We start from the raw sequence: 11,603 nt of genomic DNA, 5'->3' as shown, positions 1-11,603 counted from the left end.
ATGCACAGACAGAGTATTGGTCAGTGTGCTTGTTAAAAGGAAATATTATATAGTGAGATGTTGGCACAAGGTTGAGCTCATGTGAGGAAACCAGACTTCCAAACAAGACAATCTGTTGCTGCTCATTGGTTGTAGAGGTGTCCCTTACATAGGACCTTGCAGTGACATGTTCAGATGGATCAGGAGAGACTCCTCAGAACACTGTTTCTCTCAGTTCTTATAATGTAGCAGGCCACAGTTCTAGCACACTTGTTATTTTATCTGCTTTGAGGAAAAAAAAAAAAGAATTAAGACCATGATCTGGACTTTTGTTAGGCTGCTTTAATTAGAAACATAGTGAATCTTTCAATTCTTAGCAAAGCTGAAAGAAAACCAAAATTCAGTCTGATAATTCTTGTACTGGAAAAGGGATTTATTAGGATGAAGTTAGCTTCTTAATATTTGAGGATTATAATATCCTACAAAATCTATTACTCTTGATAGTAATACTTCAGAACAAGTACCATTCTAAAAAGACCCATCCAGAAAATGGTCTGAAGAGAGGAGAGTGAGGAGGAGGTGAGATAGGAGAGGGAGAGAGAGAAGGAGAGAGAGAGGGAGAGGGAGAGGGAGAGGAAGGGGAAGGGGAAGGGAAAGGGAAAGAGGAAGAGGAGAGGGAGAGAGAGAGGGAGAGGGAGAAAAGGAGAGAGAGGAAGTAGGGAGGGGAGAGGAGAGGAGAGGAGAGGAGAGGAGAGGAGAGGAGAGGAGAGGAGAGGAGAGGAGAGGAGAGGAGAGGAGAGGAGAGGAGAGGAGAGGAGAGGAGAGGAGGGCAGAAGACATTTTCTACATATTTTAATGTAGTATCACTTATTCCATCAAAGCTACACTGTTTTACACTGAATGAGAATCTAAACTGATGTGACTAAATCAGTACCTAAACCTCTGACTCAGTAGCTAAAAACCAAAAATGCAATGATATTGGCACTTTATCTTTTTATATGCATATATGTAAAACAATCATTAAAGATTTTTATGATAGTGCATTTACTTATCCCTCTCCAAATAATGACATTTCCATGGTAATCTTCCTTATCTTCAAAGCTTTTATCCTAGCTTTACAAGATTTCTCCAGTACAACGGCAGTGTTCACTGAAAGCTATCAGCAGTGCTATAACTCATTTGTAGATATTTCAGTAAATGTTCTTTGGGACTGACACCTTCTAAAAAGAGAAGAAATGTGTAGTGAGTGGGAAAATAATAAGAAGCTCTTCCCTTGGATCCAGATTCTGCAGACTCTTAAAGACTCTCAATATTGACTGATTGACATAGGAATGTACAATACTTGATTCCATGGTGGAAATGATCTGCAGCTTAGAGAATCAGATATCTCTAATATTAAAATGTCTCAGGTGATACAGAAACAGAAAAAAATATCATTTCCTGTTTCCAAATGATATGATTGCTTTTTATCAAAATATCACAAAGTGTTTACTTACTAAGTCTTAAGCATAGGTATTCAGAGAGCTTTGTCTTTTTACATGAATTTTCATCAGAACGTCCAATAGCTTTCCTAGAAGATTAGTGATATTTTACTCTGTGGTTAACTAATAAAGTATTACAAGAAATTGATAAAATAAAAATAAAAGCAAGAATCATTCTCTAGGGGAGCACAGTTCATTGAGAAACATGTCATTTGACTGGATGAGAAGATTCCTGATACAGTCTTTAAAAAATAACTCCGCTTCACTCCTTCCTGCAGCCATCACCTTCTGTGCAGTACAACAGGCTGTGAAAAGAGGGTTTTCCCAGATCATGACATCAACTTCTTGTTTTTATTTATTGCCAATGTCATACAATAGGATCCAAGGATTCACTGAAAACACAAACCTATTGGAAATTATCTTATCTCACCTTAACCATCATCAACATCGTCATACAAGAAGAAATCAATTAAAGCTGTATACCTCACCATCTAAAGACATCTGCATTTATCCAGCTAGTAATTAATTATATTGAGGTAACAGGATGAAGTTCACTGGAATGAACAAACATGATATCAGTAAAACACAGCAGACCTTAATGTGTATCTGAAAGGACACTCATGATTTTAGTGTTTGCATTCTATGAATAGACTTTTTCTTATTAGATGGTTTACATTGAAGATTGGTGTAAGTGAAGAAAATCAAGAGTCCTAGCTAGTCTTCTTAGCCAACATTCTTTAACCAAGCTCTTAGTTTGTGCTTTTTTGTCCTTGTTATAACAAACATCTTCACATTTGAAATAATAAAATGCCATGCATTCCCACGGACAAAACCAGAGCTTAAAAAAAGCTCAGAAAAGATTTTGCACAGTTCACATGTCAGGCAAACTTGTACAGGCTCAAATTGCAACAGAAGACAAAGATCAGAAATTCCTAGAGGTCTGTACATATGCATTCACTAAAGCTGTCTGTTATTCTTGAGTAATATTGGTACAATGCTGTACAGGCACAGAGGAAACAAAAGAAGAGTTTGTAAAAATCTCCTCTACTAGGAGTCTGAGAAGACAAAAGCAAGCAAAGACAATCAGAAGCCTGCATGCAGATTCCAAAGCTGTTTTAGTCATGGGAATGCAAACATGAGGCAGTCTTGTTTTTCAGTAAGATGTAGCAAAGTGACTCAAATAAAAAACTCAGAGATCAAATATGAATTAGCATGGTATTGCAATGGCATGGAAATTGAAAATGTGAGAATCATCAACAAACATTCCAGGTAAAAGAGAAATCTCAAGTTATGTCAACATTACCTGCATAAATGAATGTGACTATGTGTCTATGTGCATCATGTGCAACCTCCCTTCCCCTGACTTCTAGCACAGAAAAGCTTAAACATTTTTTTTTCTTTTACTTTTTTACTTGTACTTTTTATTACACTAAGTTGCTTCGTGCTCCCTCCTCCAAATTCCCATAGAAAGGTGAAGGAAGTTCCATCAAGAAAATCTAGTCACATTAAACTCAATGGTGAACAATAGTGATTTTCATCTAGCAAAGAATTTACCTAAGATGCTTACTTTCTATAGGCATCAGTTCTGCAAAAAACATCATTCAAATTATTATCTGTCATGAGAGGGGAAGAAATACTATCTTTTCAGTGATAATATTAAGTTGCAGAAGTACTTCAAAGATATGGTCCATTGTAGAGCTGATGTCCTATATGTCCCTATTTTGTTTGGTTCCCAAATTTATGGATCGTAGGAGAGTTTCAAAGGAGGTAGTATCAAGCTTTATCTGTATTCTGTCCCTTGGGTGTCATGCACCGCCTCCTCCCCAGCTGCAAAGCTGGACAGGGTGACCTGCCACAAACTCCCATGCTTCCATGCCCCAGGAAATATTGCAAATATTATTGCTTCTGCACACTGCATAAGCTGCTTTGTGCATCTCCTGGGTCTAGTGAATGGTAGGACAATAAAGTGTTTTTCTATAGAGTGCTTGAGTATACATTTATATTTCCTACACTTGTTCTGAAGTCCTGGACACAACTGTGATATAATTGATGGTAATGGTAATGTAAATTACAGTTTGGATAAAACTTAAAATATCCAAGATAGAGATAATGTTAATTACTGATGTGGCTTCAAAATTGTATCATTTCAGAAGTACGATAAATATCAAGACTAATACTGAAACTCTAATGCCTGCAATGGCTTTTCATGGATGGTACTAGACACAGAATTTCACTTTCAAACTGGTAATTTTGTGATTCACTACTTCATCACGAGAAACATAAATTAGATGTACAGTTTTTACACAGCTATTCAACATAATATTTGTAATTTAAAAACATCTTTATTTTCACTTACCATCACTGTGTAGAACTTTGGAATTCCATATAGTCAGTACTTTGAACAGTAAGAACTTTTTTCTTAAATTACTATCATTGAAATAATAAAGATTTTAGCTACTATGCATAAGGAGTAATGCATAAATTGCAATAATGAAAATAAGCATCTAGGGTGATGCACATAACAGAATGATCTTACTGTACTTAGTCATGATACTGATTTAGCATGAATACATATGAATATGACATCTATTTAAACAATAGTATCACCCTTTTTCCTTTTTTTTTTCCTAGGTCTACCTTTTAGATTCCAGAGTAAACAGTAGCCATAAGTAGCAATGGGATACAAAATTCTAGAGTATATTTAAATAGATTTAAGAAAATCAACCAAGATGTCTTTCTGAGCTAATATTTCATTAATTTTTAGTTGTGGCAACAGGAGATCTTTTTCTGCTCATTGTCATGATCTCCAGACAAACTTGTCCAAAGAACTCAACCTTCTGCTAATCAGCAATCATAAAAGTACCTAATGAATGAATTGCAAGCATAAATCTCAATTCTAGTCTTCTCAAATTTTCCTTTGGGTTTTTAATTTTCACTATCTCTTTTAAAATACCTCAGCCATACCACCCTTTCCAACAACATAGTCTTAACTCTGCTAAGCTGTTCTCATAACTTACTGCTGAGGAACTAGACACCTGTGAAATGTCCCCACGATAAAGAAGGCTGTGTAGTCAGTTGGTACTGAATTACTGCCTGATATGGGTATGAAATTTTCATTAAAACTTGACAAGAGTTACAGGGTGCAGGTTCAGGAACTACAACTCAGTATCATGACAATTGTTTTTGTGTATGGCACTACGCTGAGAAAGAAATCAGTAGGAGGTCAATAAAAAAATTATTGTGATTGTATGTCAATGTACACGGGTCTCGAAAATGTTAATCCTTCACAAGCTTCATTCCCCAGCGGAACTAAAGCGTTTGTCATGTGGATTAAAAATGTAAGAGTATGTTTTGTAAATTACTTCCCAAGTAGGGTACCGGAAAACAGAGAAAATCATCCAGATTTCACATTTGAGATGGATGTCTCTGAAGGGAGAAGTGTTAAGAGTGTAAAATGGCACCATAAGCATCCTTTTTACAATTAGTTAAGGGCAAGTCTCAGGGAAGAGATATTTTAGACATGAATTCATGTGCATATGTAAGCTTATGTCCTCAAACATGTGGAGAGAATAGTAACAGCACACACTATTATAACAACATCCAAACAAGGCCATGTGTTGTTTAGAGCCTGACACCCTTGAAAGTGTGTCCTTTTAAAAAAAACACATATGGAAAAACTGCATATACATAGTTACGTTTGGGATTTGTGTCAGAGAAAATCTCAGCATGGAAAGACTGATGGTTATTAGAGGCTCTAAGGTTTCAGGACTGGGATATTAATCACTTATTTTGTAGTCCATGGAACTGTTGGTCTCTATAGCTTCCCTGAATGATAATGGTGTTTATGTTCTAGTGGGACAGTGAAATAAGTGTGAACAAGTAAGCAAATTCAGAGCTTCCAAAATGTACAGGTACTGCATTGCTTGTGCACCTGAGAAAGCAGGAGTCACTTCTGGCAATTAATGGAGTTGGTACTCCACTAGAGTTGCTCAGATTCAGCACTGAGAACCTGGTGGAATTAAATCCTGCACTTTCTCTTCTGTAGCTGTTTTGAGTCTGGGTTTGGTACACACACATGGTGCCTACAATTGGCATTACAGTACAGTCAACAACACACGTACCTAGCAGTGACCAAAGAGGGTTGTAGCACAGTTAGTTGAAGAGCATTCAATATCTCTTCCTTTTGCCATGTAAGCTATTGCATTAGTTTTCAATTAAAGTACACTCAATTTTCTTTTTCACACCTGTGCAGAAGGCATAAAGTTCATCTCCAGTCACGGAAAATTTGCTCATGTGCATAGTTTATTAGTTAGAAAAAGATGTAAACTTCATATATAAATGACTTGCATAAATTACTAGGAGTCTTAGCCCAAAATAGATTCATAAGGGCTGGATTTCTCTTTCCCTAATTTAAATGCTTATAAGGCAAATCTCTACATCTGAGCTAGTTTTAGCTCAGGCTAATTGTTCAAACTAAGAAGCAGACACATTTAAGGGTACCTTATCTACCCTATTTCTGTTGTCCACTTTAGGATGGGATGAACTGCACCATTGAAATGCCTTTTCCTCTCTGCTGCCTATGAAAGAAATCCAGATGGGTGATAATAGATTTAATTTTCATCAGATTAATCGTCCTATTCTTTCTAAGTCCAAGAACAACTTGTGCTTCCTCTAGGCATCCATGGTGTTATCCTTAGCCTTGAAGTTTTTATATACAATCCATGTGACAATTTCCTCAGTTGGGTTTTTCTTATGCTGTTGTGATTTTTTTATCCTGAAGGGTTATGTTGCAGGTGGATGCTCATTGTTAAATTATTAAACTTTTAAAGAAGTTATCATGTGTTATATACCTTCCATATAAGCCGTGTAATATACTTCCAAGGGAGGTTGTCATAACCCTCTGAAAAGATGCTAGCTAAAATCTGTGCCCACATTGCCAAGCACCTTTGCAAGATATGCTGTTTGGGTATGCTGTAGACATGCAGCCCACAGGTGAGTAAGTGCAGTTTCTCTGCCTTGCCCCAGGACGATGAAGCTATCTCAACCATTCAAAGGCTGAAATAAAATCTGTTGTGTGGCTGCAGCTCTGTCCATTAACTACCCTGAGGAGTATGTCTAGGTCCTTCAGCCAATTTTCTAAATGGTCTGGAGCCAAAAGAAGGAAAGGGACATGTACCTCTTTCATTTCCAAAAGTCTGAAGCTAGGCAGTAGAAGGTCCTACTTTTTACAAAACATGAAGTTGTCATCCTCACCTACAGTTGCAAATTCTGTAAATTACAGTAACTCTACATGGAGGGGAACAGTACAAAAATCATTTTTCTATGTTTTTTTAATTAGTTCAGTGAATTGTACTCATATAAAATATCTGCACCTACATGAGCATTTTAGTATCACTAGTTATCTACTCTGAACAAATCTGATTAACTACTAGCTGAATTTTACATAGAGAGTAACGAGTTCTTTTTGCTATCAGCAGAGCTCGTTTTTAACATTTACATTCTTGTTTGGAATGATCTATGAGTAGTCTGGAATCGTATAACAGGAAGGATTTTGCAGAAAATAGCTGGCTGCCTGATAGAGTCAAAAAGTAGCTGCTGCAGCAGTAAATCTCTGCCATAGTTTTGCATAAAGGCATATCTAAATGGGAAAATGGAGCGTTATATTTTAGAAACACATATGAGAAATGAAAATGACACAAGTGACAAAAACTGGCTATTTCACCTAGGAAAGGATACATATAAAATGAAAGTGTGCCATGAAATTGGATTCTATGATACATTTCAAAACAGGGAAAACCCCAGCAGATTAATGCTGCTTGTATATTTTCAGCAGTCCTGCAGTCAACTTGTACTTAGCATTGGCCATGAAATGATGGCAGAATGAAACTCAGTAAATATTTATTTAGCTCTAAGGTATTAAGACTAATCCCCTCAGTTTTCCCCTCTGTTTTCCTCTCACACAAAAGTGAGAAAGTTGGCCTATGCAAACTTTAATTCACTAGTGGTAACCCAAGGGGATATAGACACATTTCAACTTACAGAGGTGCTTGCATAATCAGTTACAAAATTATTATATTTTTGGTGTAATATAGAAGAAAAGGTTTAAACTTTATAGTGTGGTGGCTCTTAATTGACTAGTGGAACAGAGGTCTTCTGTACGAAGGTCTGAACTGCATCATTTCATTGGGAGAATTTTTCTGTGCTGCAACCAGGAGCCAACAGATGCTTGGTGGGGTTTCACTGGATCAGCTTTAGATCAGTTCAGAAAAAAAAAAAAAAGTGAAAGAACATGGTCCAAATCCTCTTTTTTCTTTTGCATCAGCACAGCTTCGTTAATGGTTAACACTTGTACACCTTGGAATTGTGCCAAGCATCTTAACTCTTCTTTGACCAATTTATGAGATATGCGTGTTGCAATTCCATGCCAAAGCTCTGAAGTGAGGCTCTGGTGTGTTTCAAATACATCTCCCAGATATTCACTTCTGAGTTCAACAAGCTTTCCAATCCTGTAGCAGTCCCATTCTGTTTTTTCAGCAGATCTCCAAGACTTGAGGAAACAAAGCAAGCCCACACGTTCCCTTATATCTTTCTATCCAGGATGGATTTAAGCCAATCTTTCAATGAACTCTGTGGGCTCTTGATGAGGTTCTTACTATGACAGGTTTTTTTTCTGCAAAGCTGCCTCATCCTACCCTGTACATCTTTCAAAGGACAAAGTGAATTAAACTGGGCTTCTTCAGAGCCCTGGCCTCATTTCTTGCTCTAATATATTTCAGTTCCCAGGACCTAGTTAGGCTAGTCATGCATTCACACATGGTGTAGGCACCTTTACTTTGTTGTGTTAGCTGTGAACATTGAAAAACTGTATTAATTGCATTGTCACACAGTTGTGTGGGTTTTTCTTCCTTTCAAAATGTAACTGGATCTAAATTGATGTGCATACACTGGGTTATGGACACCTATAGTCATTACTAAAACAGCAGAGCAAATTATTATTCTTTTAGTTAAATGATTCCAAGTAAAAATAAAGGGAAAAAATCTGCTACACTGAAACTGAAATGGACTTTGTCTATGTATTTTTCACTGAAATGTTGCATTTTGTTCCCAGATTACACACCTCAAATTATTTTGTCTTTAAAAAATATAGACCATTCACCAATGAAAAATGTTGTTTGAAAAGAAAAGCTAAAGTGATACATTAAAAAAAAAAAAAGTCAAAATAAGCAGTTGGTGTCTCTGAAACAAAACATTTCAGGTCTTTTTATACTGCTTTCATTTTTTTTCAGTCACAGTTGTTTACCAAATTACACTTATTGGTGTGAACAATTTCGGTCACTTTAGAACTGACTTTCAGCAACTTAATTGAAAAAAAAATATCTATCCCTGCTGCTATAACAATAAAGGATGTAAAAATATTCACTATGAAATGGAACAGGAACAATAGACACAGTCATAACAGCTGAATAAGAAATAGTACTCCTGTTTCATATAAAGAAATCCAGTAGGCATTTTCCAAGGTGACTACACTTAACAGTCATGAGTGGTCTATAGATATATCTAAAAGCAAACCTTCTAGCACCTCACATAAACCATTCTTTCATCTCCTAGGTTGAGATTCATCTCTTGCCTGAGTTAGATTCTACATTTGGGTCTCCAATAGCATATCTTCCCATCAGCATTTTAGAGACTTCTTTATTTATCAGTGTTCACGCTGTCTTCTCTGTCTACTCAAGCTGTCTAATGTAGTAAGTATAATTCAGTGACTTGGGTTTTACATGTCTCAGCTAACTTGTAGTCTCGGAGAGTCTCGCTTGGACCAGAACTCTTATCCATCTTGAAAATAGAGTATATTCTCTCATGAGATTAAAAAATTAGGTTTGGTGAAATTTTCCTCACTGCATTCAAGTCAGACCAGGTCTTCTATACTGCCAAGGTTAACGCACACACTGAACTTTACATGTGTCAGCGACATTGTCTTGATCACACCCGCCATATAAAATAAAGCATACGCATAAGTCTTCACAGGATTCATTCACTCATAAGGTATCTAACATATTTATTTAGTTAAATATGTTCATACATAGGTAGAGAAACGCTACAGAGCAGAATGATGACTGAGTTGCAACCATAATTCCATTTTACTTAGAACACACAAAATGTTCTGATAGTAACTTGGCACTAGAAAACCATGAGTTACTATCTGTCTTCTACCTCTGTGCCTTTGACTTCTAAAGGACATACTTATGTATTACTGGTCAGGGATATATAAATATTTAATAGCATAGATCTCTGCTCATAATGTACTAAAATTAAGGACTGTAGAATTTTTCCTCCTATAAAGAAGTTGCACAGTACATAATTCATGCTACATTCCACGCATATGAGTGCAATGTCTGCTGTTTACTCATCAGAGACAACACCAAGATCTTTTCTTCTTGTACAACCTGCCAGAATCCCAGTTTTTATGCAAGGTTCATATCCTTACAAGGAAATTTGTTAATTATTGTCTCACATAACTCAGTTTCCTTCCTCCTTTCTAAGTTTATTAATAAGAATATTATCAATAAGAATACAAGTCATTCTGATTTTGGAGAAGCTTTTTTATTCAGTTGTCTTTCTGAGAGCTAACAACCTTGATCAAGGCTTCCAATGGAAAACTTATGTGATACAGCCAGCAAATGATGCAGCTCATGGAAAACCACCACTCCCTGAAACACACTAAAGAGTCAGACTTGGAGTGACAGTAGTTAAGGATAATAGGGACTGTCTGTTACTTCTCTGTATTTCCTATTTTATTATGAGTTTCATTCAACTGATTGCAAGCAAAAGAACATAACTGATAAAGAAGCTCTAAAACTAAAAATAAAGTGGCAATCTCATCTTGAAAATATTAAGTTAAATATCCAGCCCACTCAAGGATAATGGCAGAAGTCTAGAGTGAAAATGAGGAGTCTTCTCTGAGAATGCAGCTCATGAACTTGATACTGCCCTTCCTGAATCATGTGAGGTCATTTACATAACCAAATTGTAAATATTAACATATTTTTCTGTTCATAGAACTATAAACAGGTAAAAAATGAAGAGACTAAAAGAAAAATCTTGCAGTTTTACAAACTTGTTTCTAGTCCTGTAAAATCATGAGATAATGGGGCTGATGGGGCTCTCACTACGCCAAAAGTGAATACAGCCACTGTTGTGGTGCTTTACAACTGGGTAACTCTTAGAGAAAAATCCGAAAAACAGGATTTGTCAGGTTGGCGTAATTCTTCATGCTCATCAAATTGTTTAGAGAGCTTAGCTTAAGCAAAAAGTGAAACAGGATAGCAGCTGGTGTAAAAAGATCCTTAAACAACATTTGATAGATGATGTACGTGAGAGAAATCATGGATCTCTGGCTGAGGGAAGGAGAATTGCAACAAAGACCTCAATTTATTTTTGCCAATCTACCTATTATACTTAGGATTAATGCCGAAAACAAAGAAATAATGGCCTTGTTCTTTTCAAGTGCAAGGCGTGACTGACTGCATTTCATTCTGCTCTACTCCTTCCGCAGATTAAAGCCCAAGAGTTACGACTATGTTTTCACACCAAAATATACATACAGGAATAAACCAGTAAATAAAAATGATCATCGGCTGCAGGGCAGATGTTAACAAAGGACTTGTGGTACAGAAGTGAAACTGTTATCAAAAACATTTGCAAACAACTCAAGGATTGGCAACTGTCAAAAGCAAAGAGATTCATATTGAGTGCTGGTACTTTTCTCTAATTCAGATGTATTAAAAAAAAGACACCATATGCTCAGGGGTGGGAACAGGGTGGATATACTGAAGTGACATTATATAGAAACCATAATAAAATCACTGTTGAAGAATTGATCCCAGATGACATGCTGTTGAATGTACTTGGATGTAAATGAGCTGACAAAAAATAGATAATTAAATATATAATTAGGCCTTGGAACTTGCTGTTCAAGGATAGTATTGAGATGGAACTAATTTTACAAGGCATTAGCAGGTGTGACTTTGTGGGCTGGAGAAATATGTTTTACAGCTTTTATTTCTCAAGATTTTTGCACATACATTCAACGTAGAGAAAGATTTCTTTATTTTAATTGAGTTCTTCTCATACTTAAAAGTTACG

This window comes from Colius striatus, chromosome 1 (assembly GCF_028858725.1).
Source record: "Colius striatus isolate bColStr4 chromosome 1, bColStr4.1.hap1, whole genome shotgun sequence".
Lineage (NCBI taxonomy): Eukaryota > Metazoa > Chordata > Aves > Coliiformes > Coliidae > Colius > Colius striatus.
Note: the sequence above shows the minus strand (reverse complement) of the source record.